General features: G+C 41.5%; 1 long non-coding RNA gene across 2 annotated transcripts; it reads right to left on the bottom strand.

Moving 5' to 3' along the window:
* Positions 1-1,003: 1,003 nt before the first annotated feature.
* LOC128851176 (uncharacterized) lies at positions 1,004-22,661 on the bottom strand. Of its 2 annotated transcripts, XR_008448446.1 has the most exons (4): positions 22,601-22,661; positions 10,500-10,573; positions 7,787-7,880; positions 1,004-6,950 (listed from the first exon to the last, which is right to left on the bottom strand). It is a non-coding gene; the product is annotated as an uncharacterized LOC128851176 (long non-coding RNA). The 2 variants fall into 2 exon arrangements; XR_008448445.1 differs by having other exon boundaries at positions 1,004-7,880.
* Between the last annotated feature and the right edge of the window lie 230 nt (positions 22,662-22,891).

Below are 22,891 nucleotides of genomic sequence, written 5' to 3'. Positions count from 1 at the left end.
GGAAAAGCAAATCAAAACCTAGCTTCCACCAGTGACTGTCACGCTTAGGAGCTTGGCAAGGAAAGCTACTGCTAAACCATCTCCTGCCAGTGCAGAAATTTCCTCTTTAGTGGCACTGGCATGGCTGTGCCTGGGGATCTTTGCGCATGGAATTGCTGGCAAAGAGTGGAGAAAGGGAAGAAAGGTTTGCTAGGGGGTCCATCTTCATACCAATGACCCCATGATACACATAGGATAGTAGAAGATAAAGAAGAAGAGCATAGTGGGACTTAGTACTTTACAAATCTTTAGTCTCTGACAGGACTAAAGTTTTTCACAAAGGTTTCCTAGCACATTCCCACACAAAGGGGTGCTAGGAAGAAAGCTGCTGGAGTCCTCCATGCAACTCCTCTCATGACCAATTGTTTTAAAACATAAAGGGCATGAAAAGAGAGAAGGAGTCCAAAGTAACCTCAAGAGGAGAAAAAAGAAAGGAGTTGTGAGTTGGAAGGGAAAGAGGCAGCTGTTATAAAATAAGCCCCAAAAGGCTGCAGGTGTTCCTTTCCCCTAGGTTTAAAGCAACAGTTCGCAGCAAGGCTGCTGAAGCTTGTAGGGGGCCTTGCAGCCAGGCAAGGACCACCAGCTATTCTCAGTCTAGCCTATCAGCTTGAGCACAAAAACAGAAGATACATTTTTGGTCTTTTCAAAAAATATTTTCTGTGTTCAGTGATAGCCTTGTTTTTTCTGCTAAGTAAAATTTTCATGAGGTTTGTGAAGCTGCCTATTTTTAGTCCACCTGCAGGGATAAAGCAGCCTTTCTTGTGAGCCAGGTGAAAATAGGGTTCCTAAAATGCGGATACATACAAATGGTATTTTGAGACTGAGCTAGTTACTAGGAAGGAGATCCCATTTCCTTACACATACAGTACTTGCACTGTGTTTCAAAGCAGACAAGCAGATTGACATGAGCATGCTTATTTGATACCCACTGCCTGCACGTGCATGTGGACTTAAGCCACTGAAAGGATCATGAGACACTGAAGGATCAGAGCACCTACTGCTTGAAACTGTGTTATGTCAGTTCAGGCCCTCTTCTCATCTAATACATGGAGCTGCACACCCAAAGCTGCCTCCAAAAACCCTAATTGAAAAATTCCTTCTCCAAATCCACTGACCTGTGTAGATCTTGCTTATTCCAGTAGACACTGGACACAGATGGCAGAGATGCTATAGGTAGACCCTGGTACCAGAATTGAAGCAGACCATGTACATAAACACCAGGGTTGGTATTCCCATAGGTATTCAGGTGTTTCTCAGATGCTGCAGTTACAGGGGTCAGCTTCCTAAGCTCTCTGGGCCCTTACCTCTGTAGTGGCTTTCTCCTTTCAGATCTCAGAAAAACAGGGGTTGGTATCAACACGTATCTGAATTTTATGCTTCTGAGTACTGTGTAGAGTAAAGGTAGATCCCCAAGGTATGCAGTAGGTAAGTAAAAGCTGGAAGGAAGAGTCAGCTGAAAAGACCAATATCAGTGAGCTTGAGGTTGTCAGCCTACCGCGGCTCAGCAAAAATCACATATGCACTCAGAGATTGGAAAATAAACAGGAAAATCAATACACCGTCCCTCTATGTTGCACATACTGAGATGAAAATAATTAAAATGCGTCTCACTGCCTGTCATGCAGATTTAAAAAAGCATAAATGCACTGTACTCCGCTGCTACTCTGGAGACATGGAGGAGGGGCAAATAAATGTCAGACTCTGAAAGGTGTGAAGTAGACATTTTGGCTTTGCGAACTAGCATGAAGGAGCATGAGACAACCACCAGCCACATGTGAGCAGCGCGCTGCAGAGCACAGGCTGCCTCTTGACTGAGCCAAGATCCAACATCAAGAGAGCATAAAGGGACAGGCTGCTCCTGCAGAGTGGTAACATATGCACACTGCAGGGTGGGGAAATGTGGAAAGTGGTGCTCATCCCTGAAGACGTGTAAAGATCAACAGCAGAGAGGAACTTCAGTGTAATGGTGATCATCACTGTAGGATTTTGCTCTTAATCTCCCCCATTCACCAAGCGAACCTGTAACCATCGCAAGCTTTTTCAGTTGAGGCTGTCTAGATACTGTCAGCAAATTGTTTGAAGTTCTTGCTGTTGAGGGATAAGCAGCTTTTATGCAGAAAAAGCTGGCACTTCAAAATTTTTAAAAACTAAATTCAGACATCAAGCTAGGAAGCTGCCACTGATGCAGATTTTGTGTAAAGAATGACTGCTTTTCCCTCAAACAGTGGAAAGGTAAAGAAATGGCACTCTACCCTCCCAGCGTGCTGAAAGCAGCTACAGGCTAATCCTGTCATTTCATACTCAGTTTAAAAGAGAAAGTGAATATAAATGCAAAAATGTAAAAATGTGTTGTATAACACACCGGGAAAAAAAAAAGTTGGTAATATTTTCTACTAATTAGTATTATATATGGCAAATAATGAATACACAGCTCTCTGGGACTGCATTGCTGAATGGTCTTAGTGGTAACACCACCTTCCTTCCTTTACACTTCTTTTTTTTCTGTTGGTTATCCCTCACGTTTGCACTGTACAGGTAGAAGTGAGCTCCTCACAGCAGTGACCGCACCTGGCAGCAAATGATATTTAGCCTGCTTGAGGGCCTGTGTAAACTCAAAAAGGGATTGTGTTACTCCTTCATGTAGGTTATTTTGTCAGGAACAGCTTTGGTCATCAACATGACAGAGCTGTTAGCTACAGACAGCTTGAAGAATGCTACAATGCATCTAATCCCAGTCAGATCTCCTGCACTTTCTTAAATGCAGCAAGCATGGAGTGTTGTAAGCGGTGTCCATGGCAGGCAGTTCTATTACTGCAGCTAAAGTAGAAATCAGTCCTTTACTGATCTGGACACACGTGAATCATATCTTTCAAGGACACGTCAATCGTGTTCTACCTGTGTGCTATATATGTGCACTGGTATTCAATTTACTGCATTTCCACTTAGTATCACCAACATTCACATATTGCAAACAGGAAGACTGAGGCAAGAAGTTTGGCAACTTCTTTTATTTCACAGATTTTTTTAAAGAATACTTAAACAGCACATCAGTTACTGTACTGAACACTACACTAATAAATTCTAGTATTGCATATGCTATATAGTAAAATTTAACAACCCCTTATGCTTTAGATTAAGTGTTTTCTCTCACAAAGCACATCCTGAAGGACTCAGCAACAATATTTTTATCATCTATCTAGGTACTTATATGGCTCCCATCACTGCTGTACCTGAGTTTATGGTAACTGTGAAATGGAGAGCCATAGCATCTAATATGGAATCAAAACAAGGAAACATTGTTTGTTGAATACTATATAAGCCAACAAAGGAAGCTAAACAAGACTCCCAATGAGTTCCAACCTCTTTTATGATGCTGAATCACTCTACTTCCAATTTATTGATAACAAATTGCTGTTGTTAATATTAAGTTTGAGCATCACCTGGAAGAAAGCCACCACTTCTCAAGAGACTGTGATGTGAGATACAGAGGAGGGTGGAAGAGCGGGATTCCCATTTTTTCTCTTATGAAATCCTCAAAAGAGAGAATACTTATCCTGCAACATCCATCAGTTGGTGTGAGTGACTTTTGCCTTTGTTTCTGTAAGAAGAAATGAGAAGTGCATACCAGAACGCAAGCATGTACATCTCATCTGTTACGACCAGCCTCTCAGAACAAAATGGCACTATCTCCTCAATGAAGACCCATTGCATTTTTGTCCCACAGTCATTAACATCTTCACAAAGTAAATGTGATAGACAACAGCACTGGGCGTTGTTTTTCACTCTCTATGGGGATACAACTGATGGCACAAGGCAGTTTACTGTGGAAGAATTCAGAATGTGAGAACATAAAGCTTTCATATACTTTTTTTTTTTTTGTGAACATGCCTTACTTCTAGTAATGAACTTGCTTAGGTATTTTCACCTTGGATAGAAGCAGGAGCAGGTTTTTACTTCTGAGGAAAAAAACAGCTGGGTCTACAAGCTTAAGCAGACCTGCTACTGAGAGAGGAGGTGCACACAGATCCTGAGTTGAAAGATTTTACATGCAACAGCACAAGTACTCTCAGAGCTGAGGACAAACTGGAGGACAGGTGAAGCAGACTGGTCTTCAGCAGGACATCCTTTGGGAATGGAGGGTGTAAGGAGCAGTATATGGAAGAGGAGAGAGGCTGGGCAGAATACTGACACGATATAAAATTGGCTCAGGAACACTTTGCCTAGAGGAGAACAGCTGCTGTGTATATGGAGATGCATTAAGACCTTCCCCTGGGAAAGGTTCCCCAGGAACCTCTACAGCTGGAAGGTTGTAAGCTGACAAGTGTCTTACCAGTAGGTCAATGGAAACACAGAAGTTCTCCTTCCAGTTTCATCTCACTCAGCTACAGACAAGTCCCACAACCACATTATATTGTCAAGGATCTGGCTCAGCTTTCATGAGAGTCTCAAACAAACTCTTGATCTGCAAGACATAAAAAGCCTAGACATCAAGACAGTGAAAGGGTCACCCATCAGAGAAAATGTGATGTTTCAGCCAGGAGATGCTTAGCAGACATCATTACAGCTGGCCAGAAACACGTACTAGCAGCTGTGGGACTTGGGACAGAAACAGTGTTTGTGAAGTCAGTTCTGGGTTTAGGTCTCTATTTCATTGAAGAAATGTCTTGTATTCTTTCAAGAACTTCAGAGCAACCAGCCTGTACCTGAAATCTGCATTATTCGATTAAAGTACAAAACCTTCTGGGTTCATCCGTGGAAATAAATATCAAAGAGCAAGCAGAAAATGAGGTGTTTCTTCTCAGAAAAGACTGAGGCTGCTGTTTCAAAGCCATAGAAGTGACACAGGAAAACCACCTGCGGTGCTGTCTGTTCTCCGTTTCTGAGGCAGGGGCAGAGAGGAAGAGACAGGGCTGCCAGATGCCATTTTGAAAGCAGCTTTTCTGTGTCTGGGGTTACTAAACTTTATCCTTGGATAAAGACCCTGCTGTCAAACCAGAGGAGGAGAGACAGGTTCTGCAGTACCCAGAATCACCCAGAATCAAGCACTTGAGATGCGGGGTGCATGTCAAAAGAGGTCTGAATCCACTGTGGATCTCACGTTTCCCTTGTCTGGGGAACGTTTCCACCACTGCTCCAGGGCTTCAGAGGGTTAAACCTAGAAACAACCCTGCACAGGCAAGGTGGCAATCCATACAGTTTACACAGACCCACAACTTCTCTACCATTAATGCTTGCTATTTCTTAACTTGTTTTTTTCTGCTGTATTGCAGGACCCCAGGAGGCTGTAGAGGTGTCCTTCTCTGATTCTGTAAGACCTGTTGTGCTCATCCTTTTTACCCCCAGCTCTGAAAATGGCAGCTGTTGGATGGGTGCACTGGGGAATTACACCTCCACTGCAAGGTGACCATATGGCATCAAAGAGGTAGAGGGAGCATAGTGGGAATAAGACAGGGGAATGAGGACCGTGGGGCATCAGAGGGTCTGGACCAGGAAAGGTGTGGGTCATCGCTTTATACAAGAGCCTGTTTCAGAGGTGGTGACCCACAGGCTACCCCTTGCCCCTTGCTGAGTCTGGCAGCTGTCTCAGCCGTGCTGACGAAGCACAATCTTTTTCTGACCTCAGGTCTCAACTTTAAGTGACAGAGAGCATGTCAGGTGAAGAGAAGTACCTACTGAGTCTCTTGCCATTTGATACTAGCCCCTCTTCTCCTTATAGAATTCAGGGAGAAAAAAAAAATCAAAATAGTCTGGCTAATCCTGCGTGTCTTTCTACCACAAACACCTTCTGTTCTGGCCTATGCAGTTGCTTTCACAGCTGGAAAGGGAATATTTTTTCCTTAAATAAAAAGAAGAAAAAAATGTCTGGACTGTCTTCAGTGTGTTCTGGGGAGCTTCGGGAAGCCACATGAAACTAAAATGCTCTCTATCACACCTTTGGCACCTCTCCACATCTCCCTGGGTGTTACTGCCAATTAAGTTACATTGGCTACACTTAAAATTTTTGCTGAACATAACTCATCAAAGGTAAACCCACGGAAAACCTTTGGCTTTGGAAGCAATTATGGAGACATCTTGATGATGAAACCACATGTTCCCTAAGGGCTGGCCCCAGGCATTCTGCATTAGCATGCCTGCACCAGGCTCCAAATTTTGAAGTGACCCTCTAAAGACACTTTCTACTGCCTGCTTCAAAGGCTGGACAAGAAGATCTAAGGGGAAGATAAAACCCGTTGGAACACAGGTTCTGCTTTCATAGCAGGGCACAGCAGGCTCAGACCTCATACAAAGACTAGGCACAGGTGGTAGGGAACAGAAAGCTGGTGTCATTCTTTATAAACCACTCTTCAGCTATTGAACATTTCCTCTGATTTCCCACCAGAGAAGCTAATCTCTCCAACAACCTGGATGACCAGCACAATCCTTTGAGCCAGCTTCCCCTCACCGACTCTTCCCATATGTAGCCCAGCCCCTCAGACTGTCTTCCTCCAGCGGCACCATGCAGTGGCCAGAAAAGATTGTTTGGGTCTTGTTTTCTTTCAATGCGAGCCTCTCTGCACAACCGTTAGTAGCTCTCCTGCCATAAGCCACCCCAGCCTCAGGAGCAGCTCGGGTGAAAGCATGCACAAAGGGCCTCTGGAGAAATGATGTGGCTTATTCCCGAGGGAAAGCAAGGCGGGAAGAGAGGTGGCTGTGGCTGTTTTTTTCCAGTGGAAGCATGGAGGAGAGTTCCTTGCCCATGCAGATGTGAGGATAGAGGTGGCTGACATGGCTTAACTTGGAGCTTGGGGACTGGGCATGTTATATTTTTTCCTTCTTTTCACTCCCTCCATTTTAAGAGAGAAGCAGTTGGGGCTGATCCTTACCTTACACCAGCACAACTTAGACTTCATTGATGTGCATTTCTATTTAAACTGGAAGAAGAGAAAACAGAATCAGTTTCTACTCATTGCAGCACTACAAATATAAGAAGAAAAATGACTGTGAGTGCTGTAAGACTAAGTTGTCATAGCAGCATAATTACATTTGAGTCTACTTCGTATGAAAGCAGACTGCCAGAACCTCATTTTGGAGGGAGAATCACCGTCATGAGAAAAAGGGAGCCTTGCGCTGCTCTGTCTAAATTGTATTAGACAGCAAACAGCAAACTGGATCTGCTTGCCCCTGCAAATGAACCTCCACGTATAAAATCAGCCAGGCAATTTTCATCTGTTGTGAATTCAGAAAGAGTTCACATGAAACACTTCTCCACAGAGTTTGAAGAAAGTACATCAAATTATAAACTGCAGCACATAACAATCTATTAATTATAGATGCAAACAGTGTTTTCCAGAGGTTACTTTTTCACTGAATTAAAATTTAAACAATGATGAATTGGTTAGGTTGCCTTCCTGTTGAATAAGTAATTTCAGTAATCCTATAAATACAGCTTCATTGACCATCAGCATACCATGCCTTGTAAATGCATCAACTGTGTTAAAAAACCCAAAGAGAATATCCCGATAAAGACAAATAAACCCAAAATGCACCTTAATTGCTTATCCTCTGATATAGAGACAGGCTGGATGCTCAGTTCAGGATACCTCAAAGTGACATTTCTTGTGGATGCCTGCTCTGGCAATTCTGTACACCTCTTCCCTCCTTGGAAAACTATCCTAAGGAGAGATACTTTCCCACTGCCGCATGACCACATTCACATCACATTTATAGTGTTTCGTAGCTGCTAGGAGTTTAACTTTCCTCCACACACCTGAAGTGACCATATTGAAGACCTCCAGAGGTGACTGTTGGGGTGGAGGCTGAAGGCAATGCATTTCTTTTTCTTCTGAGAACTTCACACCCACCTGCACCAGTGAGTAACCCTGAGTCAGCAGGACAGGACAATGGATACTGACTGCTGTCAGGGTAACTTCTTTCAACAACTTTACGTTACTTTAGGGTTTGAATGACTAACTTGTAAACAGTTTATATACAGAAATGCACAATAAGAAATGCAAAAAAATAAATGGCAAAAGCTTGATTGTGTTCTTACATGCTCCTGATAGCACAGGACCACTAACCAGAAATAGGAAGACACACAATGTCTGCAACAACCTGGAGCAGCTACAGAACCAGGCAAACCCAAACAGAAATATTTTTAGAATGGACCCCACAGAAGCAAAATAAGGGAAATGATGTCAGCAGGAAAGCAGAGAGAATATACTTGCTAACAGAGCATTTGTTATAGTTAACCAAAACTTTCAGCCACAGTAAAATAAAACTTCTCAGTAAACATTGTTTTTCATTTGACATTTGACACTGTCATTTCTTTTTCAGACTATAAGAACATTTTTTTCAGTTGATGGTTTGTCCAGTCTTTATGCTTTTGTTTGTGAGGAAAACCTTTATTTCAAGAAAAGGTGTAATTGATGTGGTGTCTGAAAACAGCACCTATCATATGTTGAAATAATATTTCTGAATCATAAGCAGCTTCATTCATCTCCAAAAGACATTCATGCTGAAGCTTCACTGTGACCATTTGAGTGTCAACGTCATTAAATATTTTGCAGTCACTCAAAGTACACATTCGAGAAAAAAAATTCCTACCAATCTTCCTTACTATATTGATAGCTGTAGTTATATTTCTGAACAGTCAATACTGTCTCTGCCATACTTTATTTCTGTGGCATTAGTAAACACTACATTAAAAGAAAATACTCTTGAATTTTATGGGTCTGGGAAAATACTCTGTCAGAGACAGAGATGTTTACATAGATCCTGTAAGATTCTGTCATACTTTCCAGATAAACATTTGTATTGTGACAAGTCTTATGGGGTCCTGCTTTCTAATTAATTTAATTGTGCAATCATTAATGCTATTTACCTCTGAGTTAAACTTTCACTTCTTCCTGGCAGTGATAGTCAAAAAACACTTTAAAAACAAAGCCTTAGCTCTATACTTTCTGGCTTTGCTTTCACAGAACATGGAGTTGAAGCTTCATGATTGTTAGGTTGGATGTTGTTTCTTTGACAGCAGTTGTGCCGGTGTAGAATAGGGTCACATTAAAAAGACGATGCTGGCAGCCAGCACAGCTGTCAAAAGAAGGTGAAACTCAGTTTTCAGCCACTTGGTTCCTTTTTCAAAAAGTGCTGCAAGCCCAGGTTCCTTGCCAGGTCTGATGAAAACCTTGGGAGGTCCTAAGGGCACTGAGGGTCCAAGGAAACTCCGTGGCCAGCAGCTGCCCACCTGCCACCCCACATTGCCCCACCGAGCACTAGGAGCAGGAGGGAGGTGGTGGCACCACATCAGACCTTAGTGACAGAGACAATATCCTCTGTGGACTGAAGCATTTGCTCCTATCTGTAGCAAAGGCTGTTTCTGTTCCTCCCTTATGGTCACAAAACCTTTCTCTGATGGTGTTCCCTCTCTCTCTCCTATCCATTTTGCAGCCTAAGAAAGCACACTGAAACTAACCCTCCTGTGCCCTAACAATAAACAGCAGTTCCTCCACAGGCCCTGGGGGCAGCAGAAAAGCCAGGGCATGGCCTTCTCCCTCACAGGACTTCTAATGCATGTGACTCCCCAAACCCACATCTGTGAGTCCCAGGTGGTGACATGGAGACAAGGCAGTGTTATTCAGAGATCCTAATTGGAATTATCACCTCTCTGTTCACATGCACAGCTGCTCTGAAGACCTTGCATCTGAGCATGTAAGTATTATTGGGTGTCCCAATGAGAGCATCTCCTTACAGAACAGCTGTGGAATTCCCTCTCATCCTGGGGTCAGCCAATCCTGATGCAATGCCCTGCTTTCTCCTCTAGCCTAGATCTGTTTCTAGCTCCAAGGGCTCAGCACATGTTTTCAGGTTCACTTTGTTCTTTTCTCTACTGATCTCATTCTTGCCCCTGCACTGCGTTCTGCCAGTAACTGTATTTTCACAGCATCTCACCACATCAGCTTAGGAAACTGGCTCACCTGGGAGAAAAAGGCATTATTTTCTCCCGATTATTTTTCAGCTGGATCAGTTTCCTCACTTGCTGCAGAGGATGGCCACAGAAATATTTCTGCTAGCACTAGCTTGAGGCTCCTCTGGGGTCAGGAACAAGCAGCTGGAGGCTAATGATTTGTTTCGAGACAGATCAGCTCCTTGAACAAAGTCTCAATACATCATCTCTGCACTAGTGCCTAGAATGGAGGGCAGGGAAGGGGGCCTGGCCAGCAGTCTCGGCCTGGATTGACTTAATCAAACTAATTTCCATTACTAAAGGAAAAGAGAAAAAAAGATGTTTAGCAGTTGCTTTTATTTACTCTGTTTTCCAGAAAAGACACTTTAACATATTGAGTAGCCAGACACCTTCCAATGAACATGAAATTACAAATCTTTGGGGTTTTTATCTATTGCTTTGTCAGTCCTGATAAACATCCCAAGGCTTATCTACCTTTTCCATTTATGTCAAGGGTGGTCTCCATGTTACTACTCACATTGATGAAGAAGACAGCAAACGTAGTTATGCCTGTGGGCTGAAAGGCAGCTCCTGACTTAAGGCATTCGGTACCTAAATAGATTGTGAGAGAGGAGATTGGGAAAATATTTTAGGGTATCAGACTCTGGAGAACAGCAATTAAAGTCGTAACTGAAAGACAGCCAAGATACTGTCCAAAGCTGTAATTGCTCATCTTTTGTCTAGCTTAACGACAGAGGATTGACTGATAGATCACAGGCAGAGAGGTTCTACCCAGTGCACCTTTAGCTAAATGCATGACACCAAAACTTACTATAGCATGTCATTGCTACAGAAGACAATCCATGGCATGGAAATGGCAAAAAACAAACACAGTGGCCTCACACACATCAATCATTGGAGGGTCTCAAACAGGGGGGAATGAGAAGTGGAATGGCCATTCTTCCAGAGCTTTCTAAGAGCCCCAGAGAAAACTGATCTTTATTTGTTACAATCCGAATTAGATCTTGAATTAACTAAAATGTACCCAGTTTACCAAATGCCCTCTATTAATGTACCTAATTCTGAGTCTCATGGGTTTTTCCAAGTCAGACACACTCCGACATCTGTTCACAATAAAAGCAGATGACAGTGCTTCTGTACATACAGTGCAAGATGACTTCTTGTTGAAATAAAAGCACTCTCCTGTTCATTAAGTAGAGTGCAACTTTTCACTTGCTTGACACATGCATTGGTGGATGCCACCTGGAGGGTTTGAGATGTGAATCAAAACAGATTGCAGATGATCTTTTAATAGCCCTGCTATTATAAATGAGGCTCTTGGCTGCTGTGCCTGAGTACTCAGGTGAGTATCACTGCGTGGAAAAATGTGTCCTGCTCCACAATAAACCAACCCACACAGCAGTGAGGGAGGTTCTGAGTACTGTGAGTCATACAGAGCTGGGAGCTAGTTATTACCAGTCAGCTCCAGCTTGCCCATAACGAGTTAACATGCCATTTTCCCTGTGCTGTCAAAGCCTCTGTCACTGTAATAGCCCGTTTCCTTTTTGTTAATATCTCTGTCAAGAGAATGAAGCAGCAGAATTGAAAGTGCCATGGTGTGTGATAGCACCGTTCTGCTCAGCCTGCGCTGGCAGCCTGCTGTGTTTTGATTAACGGGATGTTCTTCTAAAATTTGTATGAAATTATTTTTCCATGAAAACATAGGTTGATGAGAGAGGAAGGAGCATCCGAGACAGAGTCAGAAGCCAGGTGCCTGGTCGCTTGGAAATAGGCAGGGCCACTAGGGCTGTGACCACTTGCATTGTCCTCTGGCTGCTTTTCCTGTGACCGGGGCTCTGGTGAGGAGAAACTGCTCTCATCCTCATAAGTCACTTCCAGCTCTTCCTCAGCTCTCCCAAGAAGAGTCTGTCAATAAAGGTAAATTGTGCCCTGAGATGTGAAAGATAATTTGGAGTAAAACCTGGAAGCCTCGAAGTTTTACAAGATCCTAAGATATCTTTCAGCCAGTGAGCAAATTTCCCTGGTGACCCCAGGTCTTGCTGAGGCCAATACAATGCTGATTGCATGGCGTGCCTCCCTTCTGCCCATTCTGCAGATAAGGCCAGCAAGGGTTTTGCTGGTGGGAGGGTAGTGGGAAACTCCTTGCACTTGGCCTTTTCTTGATTCCTGAAACTGGATGCAACAAAGCTGATGAACAGGGAACTTTATTCCCTAGAGCACCTCACTCATTTGTAAACAGAGATCCCAAATCAGGGATCTCATTTCCAAGATTAAATATGGTCCACTGGCAAGGCAGATAGAATATAAATGTCCTGCTGTAGAAATTGGTGTGTTATTTGCTGCAGCTCTGAGAAGTGGACAGAATAGTCCAAACTGCAACATTTTTGATCCGATTTAGCATCAGTGCAAATGACACAGAGTGCAAGGTAGCTAGGACTCAGTCATTCCTTTCACTGAACTCTGGTTTTACTGCTTAGCTGAAGTTGCAGAAGGCTTCTGTGTCACAAAACGATCTGTTTTCTGCTCAGAATTCATTAGTAAAACAGTCCTGGCAAGTGCAATGTCCATATCATCCTTTTTAAATCACATCTACAGACTTTGTAACATCATTGCTGTGGCATCAATTGCAAGCTGATAAAAGATTAACTTTCCTACTACTTACAAATTTAAACTCATGAAAGTTTTATAAAAATATTTCAAAGTTTTTCTAATAAGTTGCTTTGACTTTTCAGTTTACATAGTTATTACAACTCTCTGAAAATATTTTATGTATTAATGAACAAGTTTGAAATATTTTAGTTATAATACCCTCCTCCCTCTTCTCCTACTCTGTCCCCTTAATTATGACATATATTTGTATGTACTCTAGCACCTTCATAATGTATATGAAAAGTCTGAGGTATGGGTTTTGTTTTGGTAACTGAAAGAACTGTATCAATAAATTTAAAGAAATTGAAAGGATTGGAAAGACACCAGTGAAACCTGACATCTGACTGCCCCAAGAAAGTGTGTCACCCCGCTTAAGCAACTCCCAGTCCATTCCTCCCACACCCTTTCCAACATAGAAGACTCTGAACACCGAACATGGCTTAGACCTCTGCAACTCACTGTAACAGGGCAAATGGTTTTATCCACCAACTCCTTTTTTATTGCCTAATTCAGCTCAAAACAATGCACTCCTACAAAAATCTTCATATCCTAAAGCAGACATTACAAGTTGTTGTACTCTATGAGGTTTGACTACTGCAATAAACACACTGAAAGCTGGGTTTCATTTCCTTTAGGGTATTTTTGCATTGTGGTGTTGGTTTTTTTTTTTCCTTTTAATGGACAACAAATATTGGCATGGAATGGAAAAGCAGGATGCCATTTATATGACACGATTTTTACCAGAAAATGGAGAAATACTGCTTAATAAAAGAACATGCTTGGCAATCCAACCATTTCTTAGTCAGGTAGTAGTGGATATTTAGCTGAATCTTTACTGTAATGCTTGCAAACCACTGTTTCTTACTAAACAAAGAAGTGGGACAAAAAGTGGGAAATGTATTGAACACGAGGGTAAGAATAACACAAATAGCACATGGCATCTGGAATAGACACGGACCATGGGTATTTCAGAAAAGAAATACAACAAATAAAACACAGGAAATGAGGACTTACAAATATTAAATCCAACAGAGGTGCACCAGAAGAGAAAAAGAAAGAAAAGTTTACATGCAATCGGGTTTTTTTTCCTTTTCAAAACACCAGATAGTGGTGCTGGATAAAAGGAAACAAGGAAAGAAAAAAAAAGGAAAATTGTAGCAAAATGACAAAGGAAGTTTTGCAAGAGGAAACTGCCCTGGCAGAAAACTTGGATAGGATAATGTGCATATGTGCAATATAATAGTTAACTGCCATAAAGCACCCACCACTCGTAGCCAAAATCAGCAAATGATCATGGCTGGGCTAGAGCATGCGTGAGTATTTTGGGTCACAGCAGGAAACATCACACACTATATTTTGTTGGGCTGCTGCAGTGTATTGCACACATGGTGGGGAGGGCTATAGATATGAAAAGGCAAAGCAGTTTTTTTCATTTGTTTATATTAAAAATAAATAGCTTTAGAAAATATGACTGAGTCAGTAAAGAGCATGAAACACAATCCTCAATTTGTTATGATTTAGCAAGTAAGAAGTGGAGAGAGGCAAAATCCATGCAAGAAACTCACACAATAGCTTTCCAAATCCCACTCAGTCCACAGAAGTGCTTTCAAGAGATCATACTGGTATTGCTCTAAGAAGACTGGCTTGTTTCAAAATCCAGCAAAAATAATCAGGTTATTATAAAATAAGCAACTGTCCCTGCCCAAGACGAGGCACAACGCACCCCAGGAAGAAACCCTGTGTAGCATGATGCCAAAGGAGTTCACTGGTTGGAAAGCTTTGGCAATCCACTAAACGAAAACAGAGCACGCTTAGGGACAGCAACCCCTTGTCAACTACCCACTCCTTCGCCTTAAGACTTTGTGCTGGTTTAAGAGCATTATCCTCAGGTTATTTCTTCTGATATCACCATAGCTTTACCTAATCTCAAAGAGTTGCTCTGTCTGACCTCTGAGTGGCAGAGCTGTGATAATCTCAGGATATAAGGAAGGTAAAACTCACAGAGAGAGATAATATCTTTTATTAGTCTAACCGGCAGAGCTGGAGAAATCTGCCAAGTGTGGACAGAGCCTACTTTCATTAGAAGCAGATACAGTGATTTCTAAGCTTTGTGTGCTGCAAGTGTGCTGAGACTGCAGTTTATATGGGTCATGGGCAAGCAAGCCAGCTCAAGCATCACACCCAACCTAACTAGTTCCTCATGGAGCCTTTGCAGCCAGTCTGCAGCCAGATTCCAGCAAATACTAAGCTGGGTAGGTTAAGGATAACACACATGCTATGCTTTCTGTGAATGCAGACTGGAGCACTTTTGCCGTAGAACAGCGGCAACAGCCTCGTGGAGTGGTGGGGTCCTACCCAGCAACCTAGTGATGCTTGGGACATAGGGATCCTATCTGGCCCAGACTTCCCTGCCTCCCCAGCTCCTTCTCCATGTATTAGCAGGACTGAATAAAGACTGAAGCAGGAGTTCACTTTAGCAGGGCTGTTTCTCAGAATTCATTCAGTTACTTAATTTCTGTTTGCAAACCCTCCAAAAGCTCTGTAAACATACTTGGCTCAAATCTCAATGTCTAGTGTTTGGTAATGATATGAAGCTGAAAGCTCGGGTTGCAGTGATCTCTTTTACAAGAGGATGGGAGTGATGGAGCATATCTAACAGTTACTTCTTAAGATAAAACCATTAAGAAATGAGAATTTACTAGAAAAAGGAAAAGAGGCATATACTTCTTAATAATATAAGCCCTGGAAAAACTCCAGGGGTAGTTTTTGAGCCAAGACTAGGAGAAATTTGCAGTATTTTTGGTTTCTTTACTGTATTTTTGACTTTGGGGTAGTGATAATGTGAATGCTAAGTGTCGTAGTCTGTTTACAGTTTCATTATCTGAAGTCCACAGACCCTCACTCTTTCAGCATCCTTTGATACAAATATATGTGTACAAAGTTACATATATTTATACATATAAAGTAAAACATATTTCAAGAATAAACATATACTATTATACAAAGGGATGAGTCCTGAGAGGCTTATGACACTACAGGTTTCTCTCTGTCCTTTGAAGTATTAGCTTTAAGGCACAAATCACCACCAACTGCCTTTTTTATTCATCTTTAAATTAGAAAGCATAGGCCTTGAGGTATGGCTGCTAGAACTGCCTCTGCTACCCCTAGGAAAATGACTTCTTGCAGGCACACAAATTATGTAGATGAAACCGCATCTCTCATATATTAACTTGGTGATAGACTCAGGCCAGGATCATCTTACTAGGATTGCATTAAAAGGGATGAAGAATTTCCCACAAAGGACTTTTGAACAGTGATTGGTATTTTTGAAAGGAGGAGACAAAAGTGCTCAGTGCTACCAAGCTCCATTACATCAGTAAATTACCAAATTGTCCTCAGACTATAAGAAATAACCTGCAGTTTACAGTGGCTAAGTTTTACCAAAATAACTGCAATGGAGTAGAAGCAAGAGGGGCACAGCATGTTCAGAATGATGCACTCACTTTAATTTCAGCTTATAAAGTAGGTCTACAAAGGTCAGCCTAGGGAGCAGATTTATTTGTTAAGACTCTCTCGTTCTTAATACAAAACTGAGAATACCCTCCAGAATACAAGCCTATGAAAGAGTAATTTTGACTCAGTAAAGCCTCCTCCCAACTCTGTATATGTTTGGCTATTGATTACTATTTTCTGTAATGGAGACAGGGTGAGATGCAGTCATTCAGAGAGATTTGTAGGTTTAATTTTTTTGAAAACATGGCCTTTGGGCGATATCTTGATGAACACATTTTTAAATTTTTATAAGATCAAAATAGATTTAAGGTTAACCCACCATAAACATACATATATACAACCTCAGGATAAACAATGCTGGCATGACTTTTTCCTAATTGTTTACCTATTTTATTGTTGTTAGTACTGTTACTCTAGCCATATTATTTTAATGAAAGCTAAAATTGCAATAATAATTATGAACCTCCCTCCTTCTTTTTAATATTCTTGTTAATAAATGGGGTTTAGTTCAAACAATGCAAAGTGTTTACTGGAATGTGGCCATAAATCATAAATTGCAAGCCATGCTTAAGTTTAAGCCCGAAGAACTATGGAAGGTAAAACATATTTTTTTAGGGCGACATAAAACTGAATTCCCATTTTAAATGTGAGAATATCATTTCAACTTCCTCATCACTCCACTGTTCGGTGATGTAGATAGGGACTTGTATCCACACCTCATCCTTCAGGGAGAGACACGTTATCATTTATGTTGCTTTGCACCAAAAAAAGAAGTTTTTCTCCTGGATACTTACAACAACAAGCCTTTGCTACCTTTTAAGTGAACTGAAGAAACAGACCCTGTGATTATCACTGGGGGTCACAGAGGTCACAAATGAGGTCAATTCTTCCCTCGAAAGAACAACACACTAACAAGTCTGCATCTCAAGGGCTAGGCAAAGCAACCATGGACCTGCTTTTTCTTTTCTTATCATTCCTCTTCTTCCTTTCTTGACTTTTTAACAAACAATCAGACTTCCTGACTCAGTCTGTAATCTTAGCAAAACCATTCAGAAGCATCTTGTGTTTGACTTTAAAAACATACATATTTTATTCATTTAAACAAGATCCAGCACTCCTTGATCATTTGAATGAATTCTGGTCTCCTTACAATGAGGTTTAGGACCACACTTATCATCAGTTGAGTTTTTTTCCAGATAAAATTTCCAGTTTGTTAAATTATAGGGATGGTTGTGTTTAAAAATTGGTAGTCCATGCCAGTATTGTCAGCCCAAAACTCACAGAAACACAAGACTTCACTGATGAATGCAGCAGAAAAAGTGACCTTCAGTCAGGAGAAGGTTGTTTGCAATTTTATTTGGTTTAGTTATTAACCAGATCCAGCTGAGAAAGGGCTTATCTAATTTCTAGGTACAAGTGCATACACATGCTTTTTCCATCCACAGTGTTTCTCAGCCTAAAATAGGCTAGAAAGTAAATTCCATTGCATTCTTCTTTTCAGTAACACAGGCATAGGAAGAACATGTTGAAATAAAAGAAAACTTTAAAAAGTCTTGTAAAATGGTTGTTAACTGATAATGCGTGGGTTTCAAATAAGTAAAAAAAAATGTCTGTTACTAGCATACTATGCTTAGAAAGAAGCCCTAGTGTTTGCAGTCACCTTCCGTATAAAAGCATAACGGCTTTATGTTTAGATATATCTGTTTGCACTGACCATGGTGGCATCATAGCTTCCACTTTAAGAAATCACTGAAAGCACTATCTGGAATTTTCAGTTATATGGTGTCTGGAAACAGATAAAATCTGACAGTTAAAACCCAACCCAGGACCTTGTTGCCCTTACCTGCTTTGATACCTTTGCCATGGTGATTCTGCGGCCAACTGCAAACTAAAGACACCTATTCTTGGCAGCCTCCCAACTCTTTAAAACAAGTTTGTGCTAGGCAAATTGGTAAATGATGAGCTTTCAAGGTGTCAAGATTTTGGAGTCCTGTCATTTGCCCTAATAAAAGTAGAATTTTTACATTCAAGAAGTATGGTTATGAACAATGGTAACACTAATCTGTTAGGGATATAAAATTAAAATAAAGTTTCAAAAAGGTGTCAAAATCAGAGAGGTTGCAGAGCAGCTTTCTTTATAAAGCCCAGGCAGAAGCAGTACAAGTACTGCTAAGGTGCTGGAGGATCCTGGAGCAGGAACTGTGAGAAACCAGGCAGGCAGACCATCACCTTATGATATTTGAGTGCTGCACCATAAGATGAGGGCAAACATCACTTTAATCCACCTGTATGACTTATCATTTACACTCCTTATAGCTCCAGCTGCACACAGATCCAACACTGTGCCTTTCTTCTAGCTGTGTTCTGTTAGCAATGGGCAGGAACCAACACTCAGCTTCTGTGCTTGTTGTATCTGATGAAAAGACTTTCCCTGGGTGGAAGGCATCAGTGCAGACTAATACAAGAGGGACTATCTGAAACAAAGTGGCTAAGCCAAGACCCTGAGAGACCATCATCCACTTTTTCAGTTTTATGTTATGGGTGACACCAAAATGCATCACAGAAAAGCATCAGGGCAATATGAATTGGGGAGGATCAATAGCTGATTACCAAATCTATCAGTGAGTGCTTGACACATGCAAAAGGTCAAGTCTTTCTGAAGTAAAGACGATGGGATAAGTGGACCAGCTCACTGAGTGAGTCTACAGAAGATGTCACCGCTTAGGAAGCCTTGGTGTCCCTGTGAGATAACTTTACTGGGGAACTGTAACATGAAAGCTTTGAAATTTTGAAAAGAAAACCTATTAGTATGACTTTGCTCAAACAGCACAAAAAAGACAGAGAACTGCAATGAAAGCCACCATCTCTTGACCAGACAATCCTGCCTCCCATTGCTTTCCTTTGCTTACCCCAAGCTCCCACCCTGTGCCTACATCTATGTTCCACTGTGTCCTCCCTCTCCCAACACCACGAAACACACTGCTTTTTCCTTTCAGTCCACTCACTACTCTCCTTCATAAAAGATCGATACTCATGACAGCTGCCAGCTGGTCTCTCTTGCCTTCTTGCTGTGCGCTGCCTATTCTGATAGCATGTAGGCTACCTGACTAGAACCTCTCACCCCACAGCAATTCTCCAAGCAGAAGAACGGGAGTCATGGAAATGACTTGGCTGTCCAGAAACTGAGGTACTTTTGCACTAGTGGGAATCATTTTCCTCTCTCCTCTCAAAACAAACCGAAGGAAACCAAGATGATTAGAAATAAAATAAAAAATAAGCAAGAAGTCTCGCTCAGACAACCACTGGAGTCTCTCCAGCAGTAACAACAGTAGGGTTTCATGGGGTAAAAGGGCGAATCAAAGTGTTTCCAAACCCCCTAACTTGTTGAAGTTTTGTTTATTTACGGTTATAATCCTATATGATACATGAAACAAGAAGCTGTCTTCAGAGGAACCCATCTGCAGCTATTGGCACAGTTGATGCATGCTAGTTGCTCCATCAAGCCAGGATCATGCAAAGTGTCAGTTCCTGTTCTTTCACTCCTTCCTTCTCCAAGGACAGTTGATAGCTCTATGTAGTAACTGGCTGGCATATGAAGGACTGGATAAGCTCAGCACAACTTGGTTGGTCGATGGCTGAAAATGAAATGCTTTCTTTTCAGATCCAGCACATTACAGACCTGGCTCCAAAGCTGTCTGTCAAGCATTTATATTCTTTTCATTTGCAAAAGAAATGTCCTAATAGTGGCTTTGAAGTCCGTTCAATGTACAACTGGCACCATCATATTTTAAATGCTGTGAGATTAGCTGTTACTGTGATCACTGACAGCAAAATACACAGACAAAAGCATCCCTTTTCATCTATCAAACCCACATTTTGGAGAACAGCTGGAAGTAGGGAGGTCAGGAATGGCAAGAAAATTCAGTAGTAGACCTAGCAGATTGAGAGTAGCTTGTGAAGTATTTTCTCCTCATGGCAAAAGGATATTTTAGCAGAGATCCTGTTGGTAACTGCAAAGTCTACCTTACTGATGAACATGCCTAAGAGATGGCTTGAAACTGTTTTCAGTTTTTCAGTGTTCCTGTTTTCCAGTACACGTCATGACAGAGAAGCCAGTTAGCTTTTGCAGGCACCTCTAAAAAGGAGAGAAAACCTCAAAGGAAAAAATGTGTGAACTTCCATCTCCTCCAATTACAAAGCAAACTGCTGCCCCTCACCTCTCTACCTCTCTTTTCGAGGAAATGGCTGACCATCCCTATTCCAGAAGATGTTTTCATATCACACTCCTGTTTCCTGGTTCCCTCCAACATGCACCAATAAGCTAAAAAACAGGTTGCGAAGATGTGTCTTTTTGAAGGGTTTATGCATTTTACAGAAAGAGGCACTTAATTGTTGGCAGATAGAGCCCTGGTGACAGTGCAGGGGAAAGCCAGGGATAGCCGTTTTACTCAGTAATGCGTTTCTGTTTGCCATTTCTTTAAAGGTAAATAATTTAATTTTTAACTGAAGTAGGTGCAATTAATACTGTTCCATATTTGAAGGATCTTGGTATTGTACAAGGATGGCCTACATTGCGTTTATCTCAGGTGCAATTGTTTCTTTCCAATAAGCTTTATATGTCTACCCACATCTCATAACTCATACCTGTTTATTAGGTATGATTTAAGCCAAAATCAAACCCCACGTAACCAAGCCCTCTTCTTTCAATGGAAATACTTTCTCCTTTCTACGTTTAATGGTTTAATTTTCTAACCCGGCCTTTATTGGCCCAAAATACTTTAAAACAACCCTCATGGTGTTGTGAATTCAAACTGGGAAAAGTATGCCACTGTCCATGTTTAAACACATACTTAGAAGTTAAATACTTTAAGATTCCAAAAGAACAGTACAGCACTTTAATTGATTCCAGTCACCTTAAGAGTTGCAAAAATATGTGGCACTTTACTTAGGGAAGTAATAGATTGTGAATAATTTATTTTTTATTCCTCACTCACAGGTGATGTGGATTAACCTGGCTATTTCAAATGACTTTTAGATTATTTTAGAGTGCTGAATAATATCCTGTTTGAACGCAGATATTATACATCAACAAGTCAATGTTTGTGCAGTAGGTTATTCAGAAGTTAAAGGAAATTCTGGCCATATACTCAGAGTTCAAATATTGGATTTATTATGAACATTGCCTGTAATACAGCAGATAAACTCAGTGCTTTTCTTCCTCCTTGTTCTCTCCTCCCCTAAATCCCCTTTCTTCTACACTTTTAACAGTCTGGTGTCAAGCCAGGTGCTCCTCTCTGGAAACAGAATACCTGTATCACCCCCGTTCTAACCAATGCTGTTGAACTTCCAACTCTGAAGCAATCCTACACGAAATTAAACGTTGCAGCCACTAAATTACAGGTTACAGGTACAAAAAATGCTCACTAATGATCAAGTGTGGCTGACAGCAAAAGCAGCCATCCTTGCTCACAGAAGAACACTGCTTCCAGCTGGGCACATGCCATGGAGTAGATAAAATCAGGTGCATCTCTAGTATAGCTTCTAGCAAGGTAAGCCCATGGAACAAAGTGTGTCTATAAGAGTCCTTCTCGAAGGTCTAAATATTCATGAAAGCCATTTTCCTGGTGATTTTCATGTATCTGACAGTGCCGTTAATAATCCTACTGAGCTTATGTTAGGAATCAACACTTCGAAGATTGCTGCCTTTCAAAGAGGTGCTGAATGTCAAATCTGTTACTTGAGCAGCAACAGTGGGACAACGTTTTCTGCAGTCTGACCAGAAAAATTTTGCTGGCATTAGTGGCATTGTTAATCTACCCACCTCTCTCCCATTTATCAAAACAAAGACTCTTGAAGGGTCACTGCAGAGCTTTTGAGGCACATTTCAATGCAGCAATTCTAGCTTGTACTTGATCGAGTGACCTGCAACATCTTTGATCTCCATTCATTGTAGTGCTGTCATTAATATTACGTGTGGTTTTGCATATAGGCATATATGCATATAGGCATAAAGGTCACTGAGAGATGGAGTGCTCCCTCCTAGTTATGTAAACAGAGAGGAATGAGTAAGGAACACTGTGCATACTACCCTTTATAGGAAACTGCTGCTGAAAGAGAAAGTGATTCTTCTTACAGGGAGTAATAGGGATGAAAATAGCAAGGCAATCTTTCTGAGCCCTGCTTATAGAGCCCTGCTTAGAGAGATCAACAACTTTACTTCACTGAGAATGGTTTGCTTACAAAGAGATACCATTGAGACAGATCCCAAATCCCTTTTTGGCGGCCAGCATAAAGATTCTGTTTCCCTTGAAACAGTGTATTCCTAGGCAACCTTGAACTTTTCAAGGCTTCCCTAGCCCATACTATAAGTAAGGCAGTCCTGCCCAAGGGATGATGCAGTTCCACAGTGATATTAATAGATGAATTTGCTCCTATTTTTTGTCATTGGGTTGGTACTTGAGCAGAAGCAGAAGGTGCTGCAGACGTAAGTCCTGTCTTCTCCCTCACTCCTCAGAGTCACAAAGAGGACTGGGAGCAGAGATAGGACTAGACTCAACACGAGCCACATGTTGACTTAACACACGCCACAACATGCATGTTCCCATAAGTCACAGGGAAGATTGACGAAGCATTGCTCTCCTTGAGGAAAGGTCCTGGGAACACAGGCAGCCACCACACTGCTACCTGTCCATGCCTGTCTTTAGGTTGCTTAATCCAGGCCATAGGTGATCAGTGCTGGGACAAATA

The sequence above is a fragment of the Cuculus canorus genome, chromosome 2 (genome assembly GCF_017976375.1).
Source record: "Cuculus canorus isolate bCucCan1 chromosome 2, bCucCan1.pri, whole genome shotgun sequence".
In the NCBI taxonomy this organism is placed as follows: domain Eukaryota; kingdom Metazoa; phylum Chordata; class Aves; order Cuculiformes; family Cuculidae; genus Cuculus; species Cuculus canorus.
Note: the sequence above shows the minus strand (reverse complement) of the source record. Positions and strands in the feature narration are given on the sequence as shown.